Source organism: Asterias rubens, chromosome 1 (genome assembly GCF_902459465.1).
Source record: "Asterias rubens chromosome 1, eAstRub1.3, whole genome shotgun sequence".
In the NCBI taxonomy this organism is placed as follows: Eukaryota; Metazoa; Echinodermata; class Asteroidea; order Forcipulatida; family Asteriidae; genus Asterias; species Asterias rubens.
Genome location: NC_047062.1, coordinates 10133077 through 10150130, shown reverse-complemented (window position 1 = coordinate 10150130; position 17054 = coordinate 10133077). Strand labels below are relative to the sequence as shown.

Sequence of the window (17054 nt, the reverse complement as noted above, 5' to 3'; positions counted from 1 at the left end):
AAGGAATTAACTTGCAAGAGTGAGGCCAGATCGTCATTGATTTGGGATACACAGCTGTGGCAATGTACACAAATCTAAAAGTAACTATTGCATTTCGTGCCACAGTGCTTCTTCGCTACCAAATCGTTAAAATCAAAAACAGATAGGGGGGGGGGGGGGCTACAGTTGCAATTAATCTGTGATTTAGAAATTGCAAAATGTAAAGACAAAAAGCAAAGTTAAACAAACTTCTCATGATTGCCAGTAAAACGAGGCTTTAAGAGCTTGTCGTAACCCTTACAGAGGACGTTGACACTTGATGAATGAAGTTTTATCCTGATCCATAATGTACATGTTCAATTCAATTCAATTCAAGTTACAAATCATGTCTTTATTGCATGACCCACTCAATTTTGACGCTCTTAATTTCTATTCTTACACGAGCATACTTCAGATTACCGAGTGGGTTAAAATAACCCATGGAAACAAGCGATTTATAACCAAACCATTTGATAACTAGCTACAGAAATGTAAATATTCAAAGATTTTGAGTAAACTGCCATTTCAACCATCATCACAAATATCAGCTTCCTTTGACATTTACATTTTATTTCATCCCAAAGTTTAATTATACTTTGGTAAAATGTCACAGCTTCCTAATAAGAATAAATCTATTAAATTTCCACTAGAGATGTATTTAGAGATGTATTTACATAATTTACATAATTGTTTGTTCAGTAGCAACAATGGGATGTTTTAGTCATTTTTTTAGAAAAACAAAATGTTCCATATTGAGAAAGGTTTAATTACCACAACTTATGAGTCATAAAAAAACCTTTAAAGTGTCACTACACAAAAAAAAAAGTGAAAGTGACAATGAGATACGTTGATTCAAAGCTAAATGAAAATTAATGAATAACTAAAGGTCTCCCCACACTCATTTAAAACAAGTGTCTGTAAAACCAGAATGTTTAACTTCAGGATTGCCAGATCAACAAATGCCAACATTTTATTTATAAAAATAGTTGGCAATGATAGTTGGAACTACAGTTGGAACTAGTCTTGAAGAACTTTATTGTATTATCAGCTAAAACCCTAAAAATTACTCTAAACATTCACTTCTGGATCACCACGGGACGGCTGACGCCCTAATAGACTAAAGAAGAAGAAGTTGGGTAAAATCACTCGATACTGTCATTATATTTTCCACTTCAAATTTACCTTTAATTTACCTGTAAACTACATTACCTCAGAGGGAGTCGTTTCCCACAATGTTTTATACTATCAACAGCTCTCCAATGCCCGTTACCAAGTCAGTTTTTAAGTTAATATTTGTTTTGAGAAATTACCAAACGTGTACCTTCCCTTTAACCATAAGGCACAATTAAGGGAAATGGACCCACATACCCCTATTTGGTTTATTTTACAACTCAAGTTATTTACTTCATTTTACAAGATGACTGCTGCAAAACTGGTGTGAAATGAACAATCTAATGAAAGCAGCAATGGGAGACTTTCTGGGACGATAGAGGGCAGCAGACTTACCGGGTAAATCCATTGTTCTCAGAATTATGCGCATGTTCAGAACTACGTAAACAATGGAAATTTACCCGGTATGTCTGCTGCCGCCTAGCGTTGGAAAGTCTCCTATTTGGTTTGCGTTTTGCGCAAGAGTCTGCTGTATTTGGGCAGCAATATAAATCTAACAGAGTATGGGATTTCTCTCCTACCCATTGATCAATAAAATGGATCTACAGTAGCATTAAGCATATCCAGTACCTGAAAATAAATTGAAACAGAAAGGAAAAGGAAACTCTATGTTTGCCTATGCCGGAAATCATATCTTGGGCACTTTCCTCAAAACCCATTCAAAAGATTTGATTTGTCTCAAGGTAGATCATCTGTGTCAGGATTGATTAAGTTCCAAATGGAGTGGATTCAGAGCCGCCTACGTGTATCTCACAGTAGTTGCGCTTGCGGAATATTTTGCGTGCGTGTGTTTGAAAGAGGTTAATGCCCTCCTCCCTTGCTTCCTCACTCAACCCCAATCGGGGAAAAAAAATACCAATCAAACAATAAATATTAGATTGATATTGACTCATAATATTAATTTATTTTTTAGCTCTTTTGCAGCATGTCAGGTTAAGTAATGTAGAGCCCAAATTCACAAAATAAGAGATGCAACAACAAAGCTGACAAATTTTCTGCTAACCCTTCCAAAAACAAACAGGCAGTATACTGATTTATAACCGTGCGTTCTATAGTAAGCATGATTTTGTCATTCTTAGCTACAATGTACTTCTAGTGCTTAAGTATGTGTAGCTCTAAGACAGAAGGGCCATAGCCCAATTTCATACATGTATGATAGAGCTGCTTACATATAAGCAGATAACAATGCTTAGCAAATAAAATACCAGTCACTATAAGGTACAAAATAACTGTACATGTGACATGGTAATTTGGCTTGTTTTCAGGTAAACAAAATCGTTTTTGCGCTTAGTACTTTCTTTGCACCTCTATGAATTTGGGCCTGATGTTTTAGAGTCAATGAAGCTTCAGGTACAATGAAAGTAATGTTCATTAAGTGATGTGGAAATTTACATGAAGAGTATCGGTCAACACTTTTTATTGCATGTTAGCAAAATTTCAAAATCTTTCATAAAATATGTATGATAAATTCACGCTACAGTTATACATTATAATAATATACAAGATGAAGGCTTTGCCACTTAGTCCGCTTGTTTGTTGCACAGTTGTGTTCTTCAAGAAAGGTCATTGGAACGTCCACAACACACTCGACAGCCACATGAAGGATTTCAAAAATATTATTGTTTGTTGGAAAACGACTTTTAGCAGTATACACTTGAGACTTGCATAAAGGAGACAAACAAAATAAGGGGGCAGAGAATTCGAGTGCCAGCTGACGTCAATGGCTAATTTATCGGGGAAAATAACATCCCATGGAAAGATTATCTTCAGTAGAAGTGTTTTCTAACTACATAAAATAACAGAAGAGATGGAGCTAGTGAGGGGGAATCCTCTCTTCCTGATTTGCAGTTAAGACCCTCGGGTCCAGCCTCGCTGGGAAACACATAATCCAGTAAGATGAGCTGATGATTCTTAAATATGACAAGGGATAATGATTGGGTAAATAGTTATTATAAATAGAAGACAAACAGGAAGTAACTCTGGAATTTTGTATTATAAAAGAAAAATATATTTTGAAGTAAACTGCCAATGCCTATATAACTATACATGTAAGTTACTTCTAAATCTCTAAAGTGTTGAATTTTGAGGTATTCGATATTAGGAAAAACACATTACTTTTTCAGTCCTTCTGAACAAAAAAATTCAGTGAGAAATGTACTAAAATCATTGTATGGGAATTTTTATAGAAATTGTTTAAGTGAATAAAAATCGTATAGCAAATCAAATACAGGTAGTCCTTCTGAATGAACAATTATAAATAACATCCCTTTGTTAAAGACACTGGACGACACTATTGGTAATTGTCAAAGCAGCCTTCTCACTTGTGTATCTCAACATACATGTATATGCACAAAATAACAAACCTGTGAAAATTTGAACTCAGTTGGTCGTCAAAGTTGCGAGAGAATAATGGAAGAAAAAATACCCCTGTCGCACAAGTTGTGCAATTTCAGATGCTTGAATTCTAGACCTCAGCAGAGGTCTCAAATTAAATTCAAATATTATTTTAGTAGAAAATTACTTCTTTCTCAAACAACTAGATTACCTCAGAGGAAGCCGTTTCTCACAATGTTTTATACTATCAACAGCTCTCTATTGCTTGTTACCATGTGAGTTTTTATGCTAACAGTTATTTTGAGTAATGTACTTGTGCAATCGCAGTGAATATTTATTACATGTATATGTAGAAACAAAACTCAAATAAAGTCATTTGAATAAGAATAAATAAATAAAAAGAAATACATTGTTTACAACATTTTGAGAATCAAATTCTGAAATCTCTGCAAGAAATGTGCTTGTGTTATAATTGTTGTGGTGAATTTTTATAGAAATTGTACAATAAAAATGATTACAACATCCACAAATATTAAGCAGGGCTGCACTTTCAGACTCTTACACTAATTGATGTTGTTTCATAACTTGACAGTGAATAAAGGGAATCCTTGAAGTCTGGAAGTAGGAGAAGAATCTGCAAACATCCAAACCATTATACAAATATTGGATGCATATTAAGTACAATAGTAAAATATTTTCACAGAGTGAAATGTGGGTCACGAGGTGAACCCAAGTGAAATGGAACACTTTACATTTCAATGAGTAATTATTATAATTAATTGCATTCTGCTACATGTATACTGATCAATAAAATGGAATGTTTGTGTCACACATACATGTAGGTCCTTGTCAATTGATATTTTTTCGACCGTAAAGGCAGTGGACACTATTGGTACATGTAATTGTCAAAGACTAGCCTTCACAGTTGGTGTATCTCAACATATGCATAAAATAACAAACCTGTGGAAATTTGAGCTCAATCGATAATCGAACTTGCGAGATAATAATGAAAGCAAAAAATACACTTGTCACACAAAGTTGTGTGCGTTTAGATACATGTAGTTGATTTTGAGACCTCAAGTTCTAAACTTGAGGTCTCAAAATCAAATTCGTGGAAAATTACTTCTTTCTTGAAAACTATGGCACTTCAGAGGGAGTCATTTCTCACCATGTTTTATACCATCAACCTCTCCCCATTACTCGTCACCAAGAAAGGTTTTACGCTAATGATTATTTTGAGTAATTACCAATAGTGTCCACTTCCTTTAAACAGTAAATAATGAACAGTTTGTATCACTTTATAATTTATTTCAACAAGCAGGGAAATTAACAAACTGATAAGGAAATAGCTTGAGCTGTTTAAGACTGGTCACCTATTTTGCGTTCAGCTAATAACAGAATCAACACTGTGTACATGTGTGGTACTCAACGTAAAACCTAGCAGTATGTGCAAAGGTAACCTGCGTAAGCATTCCAGCCATCCTACATGTGGGACTCCTATATTAAACTTTTGAGTGTCCGAACTGTGTGCATGTACATGCCAAAATTAAGTATGACACGTGACACGTGTTCCACCAAACAAGAGACAAGGATTTAGTTGTAATATGTATGATGAAACTTGAACTTGCATTCAACCCTCAGAAATTTGAGCAAAAAGGTTTTATCTTAGGAGGAGAATTTTTTGAGAGAAAGTTTCTCTCTCTCTCTCTCACTCAAACCAATTTCCAAAGTCTTAAATAATACATGTATGCGGGTGGTTTATTAGTGCAGTTTTATATTATTTGCAAGTAAATGGACACTTATCAACTCCTGGCCCATGCTTGACACACTATTTAAAACAGGGCCCCAGAATAACTTCATTATAACCCCTAAACCCACACTGCCTGTTTTGATGACATCGTTCCAGCCACTGAACGTAATTTCATCTTCCTCTGCTCAGCAAGTTCTAAATCAACAGAAAATTACTTTTGACTTGGCTTGCAATTCGAGTCGAGTACTTTTAAGGATTATTGGCTTGTTATCATGGTTATGGGCTTGACACGTTGAGAGATGGAAAAACACCTGGCTATTGATACAACACTCCTAGAAAAAGTTACTTTTGCTCTTCCAACCGAGGGGGTGATGACGGTGTGATGATGGCCGGAATTGCCGAGCCTACACCAGTCATGCATCCCCACCAACTCATGCCTGATCATTGGAGACAGTTGCAATCAAAAGCTTGAAATTTCATTTAGTGTTCCGGTTATGATTTGCGCGGCTGGTTTTGGTTATTAGGTTAGATCAAGCTCATATGGGCAGGACACGAACGGCTGACTCTGTCTCACTAAAAATAGAATGTTGCGGACAGATCTGTCATCACAACGTCCTATTTTTACATTTTTCTCCTTATTTTTTCTTCTCTCATAATTCCCTGCTGGGTTCAATGACAGTTCCATTAAACATGTTTAAAACAAGTCTGAGTAAACCTTTGTGAATATACTGCAGGGCTTGCCCCTAACACTAGCCCGATGTACATGTACATTGTCTAGTAAAAACTGCTACGGGCTACATGTAGAAAACACCACCTCTCAACTTGCCCTGTGGGATATGTACTAAAAACAGTGCAACCTACATTTTACTTGCTTAAAATGCTCATATTTCTTCCACTTAGGACGGGTTCAGTTCTGTATCCAAATACGTAGGACGCATTGAACCCATCCTAAGTTAGGAGGGGTTACTCGTCCTAACTTGAGTTAGGATTAATCCTAGCGTTTTGTGAAATCGGCTGCAGGCCTTTCAACGTTTATTTTTGTGTATATACTTTTGTAAATGTTTTTAATACTTGTATGACGGAATCCTGTAAGGGTCTTGCATTATCATTTTTACAAATTGTAGTATTCTTAGTTTTTTTAACCGATTTTATTTGTGTTCATTTTGTGAATTCTCTAGAATATTTTTGTCCTTGATTAATTTTCGCTTGTGTACAAATTAATGAAACAGGCGCAACAAATAAATCAAGCAGTATGTAATATTTATTATTTTTGATTGTTTTTACATGGTCCATCAAGCTAGCAGTACGTATGTTTCACTTTGACAACAGAGCACACACACTTATCATAACCTCAGGAAAATATACAGAAACTGTGGCAGAAAGGTGGGAGGGAAAATTGAACAAAATATTCTGGGACACTATGCAGATCAACTTGACAATGGCCTGTCGGACAATGGATGGCAATATTGATTTTTTTTAAAAAGGAGCCCACAACAAGCCTTGACATTTCCTAGTATCCTAGGTAACTCGTCCCCCACTCCCCCAAACCCAACGTTCATACCAAACAACACTGCTTCAATTTCCATAATTTTTTTGGCAAGCCAATTAAATTGCCATGGCAACCGGGGATAGATTGTAATAATAGCCCGGATGCACAATCTGTGACAGTATCAATTTCCAGCTGGGGCTACCATTTTTTTCCCCTCTTCATTTTGGGATCAGTTTTCATCAAAGCCCGGCAATCCCTTGGGCAAGGCACTCAACCTTCATGCGCCCATTGTTAGACGCATTCATGCCAGCGGGGTGCAGAAGATGGGAAAGCTAACTAAAGAAGCTTGTTAATTTGAGTGAACGTGAGCTTCGTATCCTCACTGTAGTGAGTGGGAGGATGACAATTTATCGTCCGCACGGTATTGCATTGAGATTTACTCAAACTTGCCTTGGCGATATCGGAACTCCTATTTAGGCAGAATAAAATAAAACATCAAATAAATACTCCTTTACTCAAAATATATTTTCTAGTGGTGCTAATGCAAGCCTCCAGAGCTGCCAATATTTGCGCCTTGCAATCAGGGTGGTTTTGCCAAACAATCAGAGAGACATTTAGAACATTCAAAGTTAAAGGGGGAAGTTTCCAAAATCAGGGAGATTTTTTCAAATTTGCTCATCAGAACATGGAAAGATTGGTTTATTTTCAGGGAACTTTCTGCAGAGTCACAAAGAGTTGGCAGCTCGGAAACCTCACCTATTACTTCCACTTTGCAACGTTTAAAAACCTACTTAATAAATAAGCCACTCCATTAAGCAATTATTAAGTTCATATATCTCCAGTTGTGTTCGGGCCCAGATGTTTTTTAATTATTATTATTATTATTTATTCGACCAATACAAGGTACAACAAACAAGTTACAATAGCACAAGACAGAACATTAACGGGGGAAAAAAACAATTATAAAAAAGCAAGAAGTAAGGAAAATAAATACAGAATTAAATAAAGGAATAAGTAAGGTTAAATTAAATTAACTCAAATAAATTATTTGAAAAATGATGATTGTCATCAACATGATATCGACCCCCCTTTACCCTTTGCTTCAATATCTCCTAAAACTTCTCTGATGAAAATTTTGAAATTAAAAGTCCTAGGAGTGTGCCTTATTGCTGAGTAAACATTGTTGTGCCTAGGAATTAACAAACATTCATGGCATCATGCTGCTGATCAAATTAAACTCTTGATGTTTTTAGTAAATGAAATCATACAAGGTAAATAACATGCTGCCATCCTCCCGTCAAAGCGTATTTAGTTAACTTCTACCTCTCTGCTTTTATTTGAAACATTTTCCTTGAGTACGCTGGAGGAAAAAAGGCCAAAGATTGTTGTTATTTCTAAGACGGTGTGTGTTTCATAAATATTTGATTTGACTGCGACACCAATTGTAAGACTGGGCGAAGATTTCCTCAAACTAGCCAAACCTTTTGCCATCTGATAAAAGACGGGATTCTGATTTTTCTATGCTCCCTTCGGATATTGACACTTCTGAAACATCCTAGCCTACCCCCCTCCCCAAGTCTCCTGGCCCCATTGGTCCAATTCCGTAAAAGCGTACAGAGTAACTGCTTTGACATTTCAAAACAAGCCTCAGATAACAAAAGTCACTCGGGGTATTGTAACAAAATTGTTTAGCGCTGATGGTCCCGTGAGAGTGAAGCAATCAATGCCCTGGGTTGGGTTACCATCTGCTCAGAATGACGCAGGGTTGAGAAAAAAGAAGAAGGGTTTCATCAATAATGCAAGGAAGTCTCACAAGTTCATGTGCACCGTAAGCACAAAATGGATACGGTTGTTTAATGTGTACATAATTGATCACAAGTTTGGGCAAAATGATCAATATCATGTTGAAAAGTGCAATGCAACACTGAAACTTATTTTAAATTTCCATGTTGACACAAATTCGATCCTCTTTGATAGAAATAGTTGCAGGCCCCTCCAGAGAGGAAAGGGCCGGTTGAATTGACAAAGAATCAGTGTACTTGAACGGCTCAAAGCAACTATGCTTGCTAGAGACCTTGAGGGACCATTTAAAAAACGGGAAAAAAATAATAATTATAAATTGGAAGTTTGCCTGCTTTCAGCGTAATTTTAGCTTCATTGCACTCTGATGCACCTCATAATATTGTTGTGCTTGGTATTTTTTGTGTGCTTAAAGGCAGTGAACACTATTGGTAATTGTCAAAGACTAGCCTTCACAGTTGGTGTATCTCAACATATGCATACAATAACAAACCTGTGAAAGTTTGAGCTCAATCGGTCATCAAAGTTGCGAGATAATAATGAAAGAAGAAAACACCCTTGTCACACGAAGTTGTGTGCGTTTAGATATGGTTGATTTCGAGACCTCAAATTCTAAACTTGAGGTCTTGAAATCAAATTCGTGGAAAATTACTTCTTTCTCCAAAACTATGGCACTTCATAGGGAGCTGTTTCTCACAATGTTTTATACCACCAACCTCTCCCCATTACTTGTCACCAAGAAAGGTTTTATGCTGATAATTATTTTGAGTAATTACCAATAGTGTCCACTGCCTTTAAGCAGCTCTGTAAAACTGGGCCCTAAACTAAAATTGCTAGAGCCACTGACCAAGCTGTACAAACAAAGAACCCAAGCCAATCCCTTCTGTAATGAATTCTGCCATCCAAACTGGAGATGAGAATGTGACAGATAGAGACTCCTATTATTACATGTACATGTCAGACTTTGCCATCCAGAAAATGACGTCATCTCCTTTCTGTAATCACCTTCCCCTATCAGACATGGAATTTCATCTTTGAGAGGGCAAGACCATTTTCAATACTGCAAAGGGCACTTCCATTGGAAAGTCTATGTGAAACTTTTGAAGGGGCACCAAGGTCAAGACCATCAGCTGGCCACAATTTAATAGAGCTGCTTAAGCAGAAGTACGTAGCTTGGCACAAAATAATTTGGCTTAAAATTTACCAGCAAAAGTTAAGCATCATGTCACATACATCATCTGTGACTTGTACAAGATAGATCCTGGTTATTTTGCAAAGCCTTTGCCAACCCATAACTCTGGGTTTTACATTGTTTTATGTGGATCAGAAAACAGCTCTAGGGCAGGCCAGAAGCTGTTTTCTGATTCCTTGTTTAAACATTGTAAAACCCAGAGTTAGAATGTTGGAGTACATGAATGTAAGAGTTGGAGGCAACTCTGCAGATGGTCTACGGAACATTGGAAAATAATGTTGCATGAGCAAACGGGGGAATTTTGCTAATTTGATCTCTCTCTCATGGCAGAATCCCCTACACAGAGCAAATTGTAAATTTCTACTGCAGCATTTCAGAAGCACCAAGACAATAACTAGGGGGCATGGGAGGCAATCACCTTTGTTGCCTCCGTGAAGTATCATCTAAGTAATTTAGTATTTAGTTTCATCTGAACATTGATGTCGCACAGCCCATCTCTGGTGCTTAATCTGCTGAAGAAACAGATTCAAATCTGTCTTGTGTTCAGTCTGGGAAGTTCTTACAGTGTTCTCCAGCACTATTCTTAACAGGGAGGCGCTCGCCTGTACTACGTACATGTGTATGTAGTGTACAATGTCAGTATTCATTTGTGTACTTTCATAGCCATCATACACATTTAGAACTGACCAGTGCTGTATGCATGCAGACCTCAGGGTCCAATGTCATGGCTCTGCTAACCACTGGATTCTGCACTTACTGATGAGCCCTGTAAAGCACACACCTGGGATGTAAGCGAAAATGTTTGCGAAAAGCAGTAAGCAGAGCCATGAGATTGGGCCCTGATCCTTCTCAGGGGTAACACTAGGACAATTGCCTCAAATGCCCCATGTCATTGCCTTGGTGCCTTCTCCAATGTCACATAAAACATGTCACATTTCCCTTATTGAAGTGCCCCTCACAAGGTTAATGACAGAACTGTCTTGCCCTTAAAATGCCTCTCTATTGAATGAAGTACATGTAACAGGCCTTGTACGCTACACGTATGTCGTGTGCATTGTACAAGTAAAAACAGGGTGTCCTTGTGTTGTGTCCTTGTGTTGTGTCGAATTCATCGGTGCAGGCGACAGCCACCTGATTAGAAACGAGTTCTGCTCCTTACATTCAAAACCCTACATGGATTTAGGTCGATGCTACATGTACATGTACACGTACGTATACAAAACCTGTACCAACTTTGCAACCTGCGACCAGGCCTTATATTATGTGTACTTCATCACATATACTATCTGTTCCAAAAGAAAACTCACCTGGCAAGCTATATTGACCTTTCCCAACTGAACACCTCTCTCTTGAATTCCTTGCCAGACAGGTTAAGAGACACAACTGATATGTCATAATTCAAACGCCATCATAAAAAAAACCCATCTTTTCAATCTTTCAATTAAGCCACATTGATTTGCTGGCGACCAGCGCCTTAAAATGGTCCTCAAGATACTGTGCACCCAGGCCTGACGTACACCGTACATTGTACTTCACGGAGGCAATCGCTTCCATGCCCTAGGTGCCCTTGAAGTGCTCTGCAGTAGAAATTTACAATTTCCTCATAGGCTGCCCTTTACCAAGGAGAAAATGCCTTGGTGCCATTGCAATTGCCCTTTCAAAAACTAAGCAAACAGACCTGTGCACCATCTCTGTTATCATTATTAGCCTTCTTTTCTGATTGGATACAACTCTTACGTAGGCATGATGTACCACCTTAAGCTCACTGACTATATTTTAATTCTTAAAATGATAAAAACACACAGCTCTCAAGCATCAAGACAGCAGGTTCCTTCAGACCATTCTTACAGAGCAAACAGCAAATCTGTAATTAAGTCCGCTAACTTCCTTTGTCAACAGAGATTGCCTGCAGTAGGCCAATTTACCACAAGATGCCAATTCACAAGCACATAAAGGCAGAGATAACAGATGACCAGAAGAAGAATGACAAATTGTGTACAAAGGTAGAAAATAGAAGAGCAACCGCCCCCTTATCCAATTTTGCCCCTCGATTCATTCCCAATCATCAAACTACTCATGTTCAGTACCGGTAAGAATAAAACTCGTTACTGCACGCTTCGTTAACTGCAACTTTACAAGCGTCTAATCCAAGTCTAAAGTCCACAAGGTATACATTAATCACTCCAGAATGGATCCTATCAAACAGGAAATATTTGTGCAACCATGTACAGTATACAAATAAACAAGAATTTAAAGGTTTACTTAAAGTTTACTGTAATTATTAAGATACATGTACATGAATGTATGGGTTTTGGTCATTAGAGTATTAGAAAAGTACACTGTTTTGTTAGTTATGAATAGATACATGTACATTAGATTAGATTTTTATTTTCTAATTATAATTTTGGTTTGGCATAAGACTGAGTGGTTCTACGCATTTATCCAGTATTGACTCAGACGGGTTAATTACATTTTCGATAGTATTTGGTGTAAGAAGCTTACTTGGCATAAGATACACAATGTAGCTTACTTACAGAGCTTATGTACTTAGTATAAGAAAGCTTCACTCAATAAGAAATCTTACAAGTTTGTAAGAAAGCCTGTAGACTTGTTGGCCGTACTTACTTGATGTAAAAGTGCTTGCTTGGTATATAAAGGAGCTTTCATGTGCCCAGATTCACAGAGCTCACCAAGCACAACAATTTGCTAAGCATGAAATTTCTTCCTTGATCAGTTGATAAAAACAGGATTACCAACCAAATTTCAATTTTTTTGCATATTGCTTGTTACTGATATTCAGCTGTTGTTTGCTTATCCTGCAAATCATGTAGAAATTTGGTTGGTAATCCTGTGTTTATGCTTAGCAGCTCTATGAAATTGGGCCCAGGTCTAAGAGGGCCAATACTTGTGTAGGAAATAACTACCTCTGTTTTTAGTTTAAACTTTTATCTTCTACACTGCAAGTGAAGAAAAAACACTGAACTAAAACACACAGGCCTATAGCTACTGTCTGATTCTTTTTTTCTCTCCAAACTACGAGTTTTTAAAATGCTTTTTAAAAGGTTTACTCTAATCCTGTTTTTTATATGGATGAAACAAGTAAACATTTCTTTGTAATTCTGAAGCTTACTGCATGTACATGTATACCATGATGTAGGTATAGCCTACCATGTACATTTTTGCTTGTTTACCAGTTGCTTCCAAAGTGTATGTAAACCTATACTGACATAAAAACCACCCATGTGTAAATTACATCAAAGCACCGATCTTCCAAACAAATACCAATATGAATTATTAGTGAACTTTAAAATTTGTATGATCAACTGGCAACTTATTAAAGTAAAACCATCAACCCCAATGCAAATATTACGAATTACAGAAACCACTGTTAGAGACTCTGGACACTATTGGTATTTGACAAAGACCAGGGGTGCGTTCCACTTGCGCAAACGTTGCCAACAGTTGCGCACGTTTGCCAACAATTTCAAGTGGAACGAGTTGTTCGCTGCCACCGTTGGCGAACGTTGGCAACTTTAGGAGAACATACTTCGGAGGTGTTGGCGAGTGGTGTTTAAAATGGCGGACCAGCATACGGTATTATTTCTTTGTCACAAACATAATTACATTGTATTTTCGGTGGATGATAATCAGATTTGGAATAACAAAGTTAATTAGTTGATGTGATGATGTCAAAAAGAGGACTATTGCAGCAAAAAAACTACGTATGGTGCGCGCCATCTTCATTTCAGGGCGCCGCCATGTTGACATCGCGTATACCCACCAATCGTTCAAAAGGTAAAAAAACGTTTGTGCGAACATTTGCGAGTCGTTTGCGCGAGTGGAACGCACCCCAGTCTTCTCACTTCGTGTTTCTCAACATATGCATAAAATAACAAACCTGTGAAAATTTGAGCTCTATTGGTCGTCGAAGTTGCGAGATAACAATGAAAGAAAAAACACCCTTGTCACGCGAAGTAGTGTGCTTTCAGATGCTTGATTTCGAGACCTCAAATTCTAAACCTGAGGTCTCAAAATCAAATTTGTGGAACATTACTTCTTTCTCGAAAACTACATTACTTCAGAGAGAGCCGTTTCTCACAGTGTTTTTTTAATATCAACCTCTCCCCATTACTCATTACAAAGTAAGGTTTTATGCTATAAATATTTTGATTAGTTACCAATAGTGTCCACTGCCTTTAACTTTTTACTGGACTTACAGCCGGCCTCTCGTCCCCTCTTTGAGCCCATCCAGTAGGCTAGATATTAAAAGGACACGCTGACTCGGATAGGGCGAGTTAGTCTATGAATAAAGCATTTTAAACCAGTTGTACAGTGCCTTTAAAATTGACAATAAGAACTCACCAGTTAGCAGATGCCATTGCATTTCATGCATACTATGCTGTACACATATGGCCACTCTTCAGCTTCCGATGATCTTGAGTGAAGGTCTCAATTGTCCATATTGGACCGGACGGTTCACGCTCGGATACAAGGATGAAATTTCACTCGATTAACTCTGCTGGATCTCACAATCTGTATGCAAAGGATAACCACATATTACTTAAACATCAACCTGCACACTAGAGTCTTTGCTTCGGTACCTTTTTTTTTCCATGCCATTTAACGCTGGATCGTACTTCAACCATCCATTGCTTTGACAGTCAAGCCTTCTTTTTTCCTCCCCGATTGTCAACTTTGCTCTGCATTCAGGTGAAGAATGAGCCTGGATGTAGTTACAGGGTACATTTGACATAAAGATGATTGAATGGTTAGGGACAAGATGAACTTTTGGACTCATGCAATGGCGAGACACTCTTTTATTGAGTACCTGTGATTGCATATTCCTGACGCCAAAATGTGCTCAAGCATTTTGGTATGTCCTCATCCGTAAAATCAAAACAATTGAGCTTATTGCATAAAACATTACCCTGGGTTAATAAACTCATTTGGTGAAAGTTTTTTTAAATTTTTCATGTAGAAATTATTAAAAGGCACTGCCAATCATTTTTTTTCTACATTTTACTTTAACTGACACTGAGGTCAAATACTCAAATGTGCGGTTTGTACTTAGATTTGCGTTTTCATTGTTTCATCACTGTTGTACCTCTAAAATGGGGGCCTGATATTGAAAACTGCAACAACAGACTTTTGGTATCAGTAAAAGAAACTTCAACTTGCATCAGATAAGCTTTAAAGACACTGGACACTATTGGTAATTGTCAAAGACCAGAATTCTCACTTGGTGCATCTCAACATAGGCCTATGCATAAAATAACAAACCTGTTAGTAATTGAGCTCAATTTGTCTTTGAAGTTGCGAGATAATAATGAAAGAAAAAACACTCTTGTCACAGAAGTTGTGTGCTTTCAGATGCTTGATTCTGAGACCTCAAAATGTATTTCTGAGGTCTCAGAATCAAATTCCTTCTTTCTCAAAAACTACATTACTTCAGGGAGTCGTTTCCCACAATGTTTTATACTACGTGTATCAACAGCTCTCCAATGCTCGTTACCAATTAAGGTTTTATGCTTTTGGCATCATACTGATTTTGATTTAGGCGCTATACAAATTATGTTTGATTGATTGATTGATTGATACAGCTTTACCATGTTTACACAGCTAAAATTAATGTTGACCCAATGTGAAGTGCTATGGTAAGAAGGGCACTTTGTTAATGCGTTACTTGGCAACTTCGATATTACTGAAATGTGCCAATCTGGCTAACTAATGTTATAATAAATAATAATAGGTGCTTTTTTTTAACATAGAATCAAAACACCTTATAGTGAACAGTCAGGCACCTACATGTATACATGTACTCATCGGGCTAACATATGGGTGCTTAGGTTGCTAATAATTCACATCAACCATCTCTACCCTCTTAACTCCAAGGTAACGATCATGTAAGTGTACGATCATGTAAGTGTACTTGGAAATTGGGGTTTTTGAATTATCTTGCTATCACAATATATGGCAACACCAGCAAAAAACACTTTCCAAAAACCCGCTTGTCATCTTTCCGTTGTTAGTTCACTTCTTTGAATCGTGTACCCATCGTGATCAAAAGGCCAAATGACCTGGCACAAAAATGAAACGGAAACGAGGTGGAGCAACGAACTGTCCATAAAAAAATACATAAGGATCAGGAGATGAAAGGTCAGAGACTGAGTCGTGTTTCAGACAAGTGTAAAATAGGATGAGAAGAGTGAGAACAATCTGGCTGGCCGTCACACTCAAGATGAAGGGTCTAAATTGTTAATCAACAGCCAGAGACCACCTGTTCCATTACTGTTGTCTCAAATGTCTGAAATGAACTACAGCCTGAGCATGTAGCTGATATGAAGTATACATGTACATGTATGTAAGGTAATAAAAGTGCAGTAAGCAGAGGGAAAGACCGATTAGATACAATTGGTTTATAATAAAACAAGAAATAGAAATGATCAAGGAAAAAAAAGTAGGAATGCTGTTGATTACAAGGACTGATCTACGTACATGTATGTACACATGGTGTAAGAGCGTAAGACATTCCAGTCCAGGCTAGTCGATCACAACATTTTACACTTTGAAGTTTTTTTCTTCTCATTATTTTTTCTTCTCATACTGATGTTCTAATAAAATAGAGTGATCGACCAGCCCTGCAGTCTTGTAGTGTTAATAAAGCTCAGGATATTCCCGTTCATTGTGCTACAGACATGACTTCGACCAGCCATGTAAATTTGAATAACCTTTTCACACAACAACTTTTTAAACCAGCACCGAGCTGTAAAGAGCACTCCATTCGTGTCAAAACTAACCCTGCTTAGTGGGAGGCGGGTTGAGGGTTTTAATACAGCAATACAAACTGACTGTCAGGCAGTGTGTGATTGCAGAGTAGATTTGAACCATGTACAATATAGCTTTCAATCAGAGTTCGATCTAGTGTGAAAAGGCCTTAAGATTTATCTTTAAAGGGAAGGTAAACCTTTGGTAATCACAATCTCAAAGTTAATGGCAATCAAAATTACTTGTTTAGTACAGCCATAATAGCTAGTCCTAGCTCTATGGTACAGCAGCTTCAAATCGTGAAATCTGCTATGTGCTGAATGATGATGGGAATCAGCTACCCGGGAAGCACTTGTGATCCACACACATTATGCTAGAAATACAATCAAACTGGGATGGGCCCTGTCAATAATAAAAGCAAGAAAAGGGGTCCCTGGGGTCGATTTCACAAAGAGTTGGGGCTAGTCCTAGGAAATATTAACAACTTTAGGCTAGTCCTATTAGCTAGGACAAGTGACTCGTCCTAACTCGAGATG

The 17054-nt window shown here is 37.5% G+C and overlaps 1 long non-coding RNA gene across 1 annotated transcript in view; it reads right to left on the bottom strand.

The window, feature by feature from the left end:
• LOC117290992 overlaps positions 1–17054 on the bottom strand; it is a 44415-nt gene that overhangs the window by 15340 nt on the left and 12021 nt on the right. The window contains exon 2 of the long non-coding RNA XR_004519107.1: positions 14116–14286. This is a non-coding gene — a long non-coding RNA (uncharacterized LOC117290992). The remainder of the gene's footprint in view (positions 1–14115; positions 14287–17054) is intronic.